The following is a 9,024-nucleotide window of genomic DNA, read 5'->3' as shown; positions in this document are numbered from 1 at the left end:
CAGTATGAGTGTGCTAATTTCAAAAATAACTTATTATAGCAAATTGTAATGGAGAGGGATCATAGGTGGTGCAAAACTATGGTTGTGTGGCAAGCATAACATCCCAATTGGAAGATATAAAGTACCAGCTAAAAATGTTGAATTAGACAATAGAACTTTTAGCAATTTGAATGCATAGTATCAGTAATGTCGGTCCTGAATGTAACTAATTTCAAATTGCTTAAATATCTGAAATTTTTTAAAGTTTAGGAGTTCAAAAAACTTTAGAATATGGCTTGATTTTACCTATGACAACTCCCATTTACTTCTATAGAAACCCGCAAGATTTTACATGGCAAATTTTTACACTTGTGTTTTCAGGTTTTTTGCACTTAACAAATACCAGATGTTCAAGTTTTCAAACCATAACTCAAATTCAAGTTTTTACGTGCAAAAAAACTTGAATCAAGAAAAAAAAAAATCAAACTCGACATTGATAAATCACACCTTTAAAGTGATAGTGATCCATGCCGATTTTAACAGAAACATATCACTATGCATACATAAAACCAGTCTCCTGCACGGCTTAATGCTGAGTCACTTCCTGGTTTACATTGCACTCTGATGGTGGTGCAATTTTCTCATAGGCTGGGGAACTGTTTACATTTGTCCTCTTGCCTTTTTGCACATTGTCCCGCCCCAATGTGCTCGGTCACTCAAGAAGTTGTTCAACTACAAGCCTTGCCAGAGTCTGACACAGGTTAGTAAGGGATGAGCTGGGGGAGGCAGGGGGCATCTAGTAGGAAAGTTTAGCATCCCTAGGGTTTATTTAGGAATAGTGACAAGTTCCTATAAAACCTGGAATGTGTCACTGTCTCTTTAATTACAGTAAAAGTTTTAGCAAAATAAGCTTTTATAGAGTTTACAATCTATACTTCCAGCACCAAGGGTGCAAGGAACATAAGTGACTTGCTGAACATCAAAAAGATTTCACAGAGGAGTTACCAGAAATGGACCCTCGGGCTTTCAAAACCATTCAGTGATTCATCTATGGAGCCATTTCTCTGACTTATAAACACGATATCAAAAGGAATTAAATCATGTCATGAAGAAATATTCATTCCATGTCAGTAAGCTTATGATCTGTACACCTTACCCATGTAGAGTTTGATTTTTAAGGTAACAGTTTCCAATTTATTCTATTATATGCCTTAATCTTACAATTTTATGGTGGTTTTTATAACAGATTTCTACAGTACTTGCTTCATTTTACGCTGGTAAAATTTCTTATACTTAGCTCTCACTCAGTGTTATTAAATGATCAGTATCACATGGGTCTGTATGAATGTCCCATGGTTTTACAGTTAAAATCCATAGTGTATCACTGCAAAATAAAGCTATGCCTCATAGCTTCTATAATAATCTAACTATAGTTCTCTACCCTTCATACATACTGCATTTTTTGCTGAAAAAAATCTACAGCTATCTAATTAATTTTACACTCAAGTGCAATAAACTTTGGCTCATTTTTTTGTTCTTTTCGTTAGTTCCTTTATGAGCAAATGAGTTAACTTTCAACAACAAAACCCCTTTTCTAAAAGGTTTAATGCATTTTTTAGTGCTAATTTTAGAATGCGATTTCTGTCCATAAGAAAACTGCCTGGCTTTAGTTCATGTCAGGAAAGAAGTAGTTAACTACTTAAATAGGCCACTTGCTTGATAAACTAGAAAATTGTCTCTAAGGAAATATTTAAAACATACTCTTCAAATATAGAAAAGAAGCCAGGTTGTGTGTTAAGTCCCAGGAGAGCTGAACATTCATTTGTCCAACACAGAACATAAGCATGTCTAAAAGGGGCTGTGGGAAAGAGCACTACCAGCCACCTAACTAGATGACAATATGGCACAAAGGTCAAAGCACAAACCACTCTTTATTGGGTGGAACATGTTCAGGTGCTGTTATTGATTTTGTTTTAAGGGAGCGGATTATTGGCCTTTTATTATAAACTCTAAATTCATACTAGGGCAGGTTCATCAGGTCCTGTGGGATTACTCTTGAATTGATTGATTTTTCTTCTCTGTTCTATTCTACGGCTTTCCCTCACTGATCATCCAGCTGTCATGACTGAATCGAATCAATGAAAGACCTTTTAAATGCTTCACATCAAGAATGCTGGGATACCACCTAATAGCTTTACTACACGAGGAAAAAAAAAATCACCTTCTTTTTGGTTACCTTTGAATGAAGAACTTTTAGTCATTGATTTGCACAGACCCAGTTTCTTCTTCGTTCTTCGATGTAAATATTGTAAATAACCCAGACTTAATGTTTACCCTTCTGTACCAAAGCAAAAATAGGAATCTACCTGAATTAGAAAACAATTTTAACAGCAATTTTATATGCATATATAGTACCTTTATTGTGAAAAAGTTAAATTTAAAATTACATGTGACTTTATGTCCATCTCTTTTCCAACTAATAGATAATTTCTATTGACGGACTAAAATATTTAGATAATAAAGAGAATAAAACAGTATTTTAACCCAGTGTTAGTTACTAGGGATGCACTGAATCCCGGATTCGGTTTGGGATTCGGGCCGAATTGTGGCTGTTTTGGAAGGATTTGGTTTCGGATGAATCCACAGTCCCGGGCGAAACAAATCCAAATCCTAATTAGCATAAATTAGAATATTCTAATTAGCACCCAGAAAGTGTTAAATGATCAGGGGAAAAAAATTTCCTCTGTGCACTACGTGTGGGGCAATTTTTAAACCCTTCCGATCCTAATTAGCATATACTAATTAGGATTTGGTTCGGGATCGTGAAGAATCCATCAAGGTGGGTTCTGGGGTTCGGCCGAACCGAAAAGAGTGGGTTTGGTGCATCCCTGTTCGTTAAACTGTAATTTACTGTACTAGTGGTCCATCTATTACAACTTTTAGCTTGTGGCGCTGGATTTAAACAGCTAGATGGTATGCTATCTAAGGGTATCCATTTTAAAATGTTTATCCTTAGAATAATTAAGAAATATTTTAGGTCTAAGAACTGTACCCAGTAATTAGGTAATATGAGGTGTTTTATTTTCAATGTTTTTTTAAGGTAAATTGCACACTGGGAGATTTGTCACCCACGGTAAATCTATGTTAAGAATCTCCTGAAAATGACTTGCAGTGATCCAGCTCTCGGCTTGTGTAATGTGTTTTAGGTACGGCGAGGGTGACGCGGAAGGCATTTTTGGGAGATGTGTTGCCTGTGGTATCGCAGACTTACTGCAGGCCACAAATCTCCATGTATGCCAATACCCTTAGACTTTATATGGTACAATAAAAAGCAATAATGACTTACATATGCACAGTAAGGCAAATTAAAGGTTCATATACACAAAAAGATCTGGGTTATAGTATTATAGGGGTGAGGAAATATTCAAAAATTGTGTCACTATAAAGCACCTTATTTCCAATTCATATGCACTGTTATCAAATCCAGCACCAGCTCTGTCTCTTCATACAACTTTTTACTGTATATATGATGTGGTAGTCTGATACTGTTTATTTAGTTATATTTTAGCAATTATGTAGCATTTAAGGCTTCTTAGATGGCAGGTAACCCTATACCTTAAGGAAGTAGACTTTGGAAAGAGTGTCACTGAAACCCAGTACTTACCAATATTATTTGGTGGGGGAGATTAATTTTTGTATTTGTATTGATTTGCTTTCTCTCCTTTTAGTATATAAACCCCTAAGATTTCTAGTTCAGTCACTTTTTCCTTACCACTTGTATTTGTTGATTGCATTTCCCCTGGGCTTAGACCCATCAATGGGCCCTATAAGGTAGGGGAACATTGGCAGAATATATTCATTTAAATAAAGAGACATTAACTCCATGGTTCCCACATAGCTAGGCTACAATCCCTACAGGGCATGAATAAACATAAATCTCTAGTAGACTGGCATGTTTATACATAGCTACTAGTGATGAGCGAATCCGTCAAGTCAATAGGCAACTTTTTTTACCCGCAACATCTTTATGCAACTTTTTTCTTACTCTTAATTTTTGTCTTGGTGACTTTTTTGTGTCACCAATATTGTTGCCTTGCTGACTTTTTTGTCCCTGCTAATTTTTTTCACTGCAAATTTTTTGCCACAGTTTCACTGCGAATCCCTGCTTGGCAAAAAAAATGCTCATCCCTAATAGCTACCACTTAGGTACTTTTTATGTCCTTAAGCAATTTCTATGCCTTCTTCTAGGCGTAGTGTTTCAGCCTTGCCTGTTATACATTAAATGAACTAGGAAATATGAAAGACAAAGACTTTGCATCAAAGACTTCAAATGACCCAGTCTACAGAGCATAAGGAAAGAGAAGCAATAAGTAAAGACAATGTACTATATAGGAGCGAGGCATATAAATACTGAAAGCAAGGCACAAAAGGAGAGAGATATTATTGAGCAAAGATAAGCAAAATTGCAAGGTATAAACACAATGCTTATTATTATTGATGTCACTGTACATAAGGACTCATTAGGAAAACTGTATATATTTTTTCAGTAGAGAAAAATGTCACTAGCTGTAACATAATAACCCTTTTCCCCAGTATTTTACCAGTAACAGTATCTGAAGAGGAAGCTTGTGTTCTTCTCACTACCTTCTGGAGTAGTTCCAATCAATGTTGCTGTTATTATGTGGCTTTTGTGCAGTTTCTTATAGGCTAATTAAGGTATATTGTGTTTTGTGCTGAAATAGAAGAGGATGCTGTTAGCTTGTTTTTAATAGTCCCACTACAAACCTGTGAAAACTAAGGGCAATACCTTGTCATCACAGTATGTTTTTCTCAGGCACTAAACTACAATTAGGTTTAATTCTTACCTGATGCTCCACTTATTAACTTGAAATGTTTTAAAAGGAGTATTTGTAACTGCTTCCAAACACTAAAAAAAGGGGAAAAGCCAAGTGGCTCCTCTTATTAACCCCTTATATGTTTCAGAAGATTAGAAAGAGTTCAAAAATATACAGGCGAAGGAAAAAACTGAAAAGAAATGACTTGCATTTAAACAGTATATGAACTTTCTATTGGAAATACTTTATTGAATAAACAGAGGCATGTTTTTTGTTTTGTTTATTTGGGTTGGGTTTATTTATGAAATAGCAGCAGGATTATTTTAAATGGCATCTAAAACCAGTATTTGCACAGCTGCCCTATACATATTGACAAACATCATGGGGAAAAATGTTTGTTGTTTAAAGACAATAAAGACAGTAGGCCATATTTACATTGCACCACACAGCATGCAAGGTGCAAAAAAGGCTGCCATCCGCCATTTCTTTGCACTCTGCACACTGTCGTGTTCAAATAGCCCCTATAGTTGACTATGTTAGTCAGCACTGTATTAGTGAGGGGTTGGCACACCCCTCCTGTTCCCTACCCTACCCATACTTTGCACTTCATTCAGAGACACAAGATATGGAGTAGCAGAAGGTGCAGCCCACATTAGAGCCTTGTCCTTATCGCCTACCCTAAGGCACTGTATTTTTAATTCAGCACTCAGTCCCAGAGAGCAGCAGTCCTGGAGGAGCAAATGCTCTGTAAATGAGCACTAAGGGGTGCACTCTTGTGCCTCTTAGCGCTCTTACCTCCTCCCCAAGATTGGAAGAAAATAAGATATACAGAAATACAGATATACAGAAATACAAAAAAACATTTCTCTATTAACTGTTTTAAATGTAGTAGGTATCAAAAGTATCAAGAGATATTAGCACTCAGGAAGTATTAGTCACTTACTATAGGTAGATGAAACTGAACCCTGCCTGCCTGGCGTTGTGCAGTATTTAATGGCAAGTTACTAAGTGACCCGTAGTAACTTGCCATTAAATACTGCACAACGCCAGGCAGGGTTCAGTTTCATCTACCTATAGTTAGTGACTAATACTTCCTGAGTGCTAATATCTCTTGATACTTTTGATACCTGCTACATTTAAAACAGGTTATAGAGAAATGTTTTTTTTCTTATTTCTGTATACACTTAAAGCAGGTATAGATCATGCAGCTGGGATACACAGCTAGGAACTTTGCCTCTTTGACATGGAAGGGGCTTAAATGCCAACTTTTCCTATTGTAATGCACAATCCCTGTATGGGTGATCACCTAGTGCATGATTCCCAGTGATCTATGAGAAAGTTTTCACATATCTTCGGATATTGCATGTTATTCTGAAAATGAATATGGCATCATTTTGAATTTGGTCTATTCTGTTTAGGATTTAACATCAGATAACAATTACGGTGAATTCTGTAGGAAACATTACTGTTTAGAAATAGTTAAAACCCATTTCTGTTAAGTCCCTGGAGCATTCATGAAGGAACATAGAATGTGACAGCAGTTATGAAGCATTTTGCCATTCTTGTTCTTAATTTTTGTACTTACTTAATGCCTCCAGTCTAACCATATGGTCATGAAAATTACACATTGCACATCCTGGATTAAAGTCATTTCCATAGGTGCTCTTTTTTTCTTCTTTGAAAAAAATGTACCTGACAGGTATTAAGCCATTCTTAAAATTTATCTTAAACAGTGGCCAATCCTGGTGAATCATTGATTAAGTCAAACCTCATTATTGGTACTTATGTGGTCAGATTTCTTGGCTACTATGAAGGTACTACCTGCTTTTAGAGAGACATTTTTTTACATTCTTTTAAGGCCTTCCTTAATTATTAAAGTCACCTCCAGGCCTTTCCGATTTGAAACATGACCACTGAAAATCTAATTAAGGTTACAGATGTCTGCAAACATAACTACTTTATATGGCCTCCATTCCAATGCAATCTGTATAAAAATGATTGTTACAGTGTTAAAGAAAAGGAGATTAGCACTTTGATGAAGTAATATGCTGCCATGGGTAGAGATCTATGAGCCCACTTAGCTGGCATTCCTTATAATTTGTGAAACAGGGTTAGGAATTTTCTTTACCCAATATTGTGGGTCATTCAGCTCTAAGGACACTTTACAGTAAAAGCATTTTACTGTAAAAAATAAATTTTCATGAAATTCCATATAGGTAAAAGCTCACCCTTTAGTATTTAGATACTGCCAGGGATCCGATCCCAGCTACATACTATTTCACCCTTTGGGTGACCATTAGCCTATAGAGTATACAATAAAATGGAAGTTGCCACTGTTTTACGTCCAAACACTCAAATGCTTTTTCTGTGGTCCTCTTCTTTGGCTCAACATATATGCTGAATCAGTAAACCCTGCACTGCTCTGATAAGCTCCATCAAGGGCAAAACCATTCTTTTAGAATTTGTGGCACCCATTATCAGATATCGCTTTGAAGAATGAAATGTTTCCTTGGCATGTCATTCATGTAAATTAAATTCTGAGTTTGACCGGTATTTTATATGTCTATGAGGTTTTTACATTGTTTACAGTAAGTGAGAATTTTTACATAAAGTCTGTTTTTAATGGTACCACACATTTTTGCATATACTTGTAGGTTCTTCAACCAGGGGTATCATTGTGGTGATGAAGTGATCAGGACACAGCTCAGTGCATGAAAGTAAAGTACTGCAGAGGGAGAGCAACAAGAGGAACTTTACTGGGACTTTACTGAATTATACTAGTAAAACAAGTTTTTCTGAGAAGGGTAAACAAGATGCCACATAATCAATATAATGAGATATATTAGGAAAGCTTTCAAGACCTACAATGTAGTATCTGCATCTTTAAGTTACATTGTGAGAGTACTAGCATGAGAGAAGGAATAAAGTCCACTGCAGTCTGTATGTGAAATCTATGCATAAAGAACACACTGAATGATGCAGACATAAAATACACAACAGTAGAGAAGAGAAAAGGGAGATGATGAAAATAATCCAATATATAAACAAAGTTAAGAGAATTCTGAGCAAATGAACATTTCAATAGTAAAAGATGGATTTTAAAAAATGATGTGTTACTTATCATCTCCCTGCAGGATATTATTCATGGCTACAGCTAACAGAAAGACTTACAGAAGTATAACCGTGGGACAAATACCAGAAAACAAGAGCAAGGTAAAATATGAAAGGTGAGTTAGCAAAACCTACACTGTCATAAAGGAATCTCCTTTCATAGCCATTGCCGATAATTTGTTATTATCCAAATAAAAAGGAACAGCGTACAAACAGCAACTTGCAAATCCTTTTTTTTAACATTCTGATGGCACAAAATAAAAGTATTTTAAAAATGATGTTAAGAGATACAGAAAAGAACCCTATAGAAACTGCAGTATGAAGATTTTTAGTTGGAATGAAGCGTGTGTTTAAAATATAGCTTCCAAATTCTGCCCCCCAACAGATAATTAGTCCATGTACAGAGTCTTCATGAGTTTAAGTTCTGATACTAATAACTATAGTTTTATGCATTCATTTTAACTAAAGTTGAAATCACATAGTTTATGATTAGTAACTAAAGGATTTGTTTCTTATCTCTATTTCTTTCATTACCAGATTCTGAGAAACAGAAATAGAAATAGTAAGCAGCTCCTCCCTGCACTCCCACATGATTTTCATTAAGTTTTTACCAACTTGTATGATATCCAGCTGCTCCATGGTGGCCCACAGATTCCGGCTGAAGCAAACTCTGTGAGGTGCCAGATGCATGGATCCTTTACTGTGGGCTAAAAGATTCCAAAGATGAGCTCAGCACAAATTACACTAATTTCCTGGCACTTCCCTTTTCTGTATGTCAGCAATATACTCATCTTAATATGAGATACTTATTTCAGAGGCAATTTTGAATATTAATGCAAATAAACAAAACAAACTACTTTGGAGTCTTGGAAAGTTGCTTAGTTCAAGAGACAATAAATAAATAAATAAATACAACTGACAGGTAATCACCTTTATTGCTTTGGGGTTGGTGGTGTATTGTGGTTTATGAAATGCTTTGAAAAATATATAAATAATAGATTCAACCTAAGTCAATGTCAGGTGCAGCCACAGGTGGGTGGCTGGCAGGTAGGAGCCTATCTGAGTAATACGGATAAAGTGGGTACTTCAGTTGATGATA

At 35.8% G+C, this 9,024-nt stretch overlaps 1 long non-coding RNA gene across 1 annotated transcript; it reads left to right on the top strand.

The window, feature by feature from the left end:
• Positions 1 to 7,476: 7,476 nt before the first annotated feature.
• On the top strand, positions 7,477 to 8,807 carry LOC116406558. The gene is made up of 3 exons (XR_004219564.1): positions 7,477 to 7,618; positions 7,949 to 8,041; positions 8,463 to 8,807. It is a non-coding gene; the product is annotated as an uncharacterized LOC116406558 (long non-coding RNA).
• The last annotated feature ends 217 nt before the right edge of the window (positions 8,808 to 9,024 follow it).

This window comes from Xenopus tropicalis, chromosome 8 (genome assembly GCF_000004195.4).
Source record: "Xenopus tropicalis strain Nigerian chromosome 8, UCB_Xtro_10.0, whole genome shotgun sequence".
NCBI classification, from domain to species: Eukaryota; Metazoa; Chordata; class Amphibia; order Anura; family Pipidae; genus Xenopus; species Xenopus tropicalis.
The sequence above is the reverse complement of the archived record's forward strand: the minus strand, read 5'-3'. Positions and strand labels throughout refer to the sequence as shown.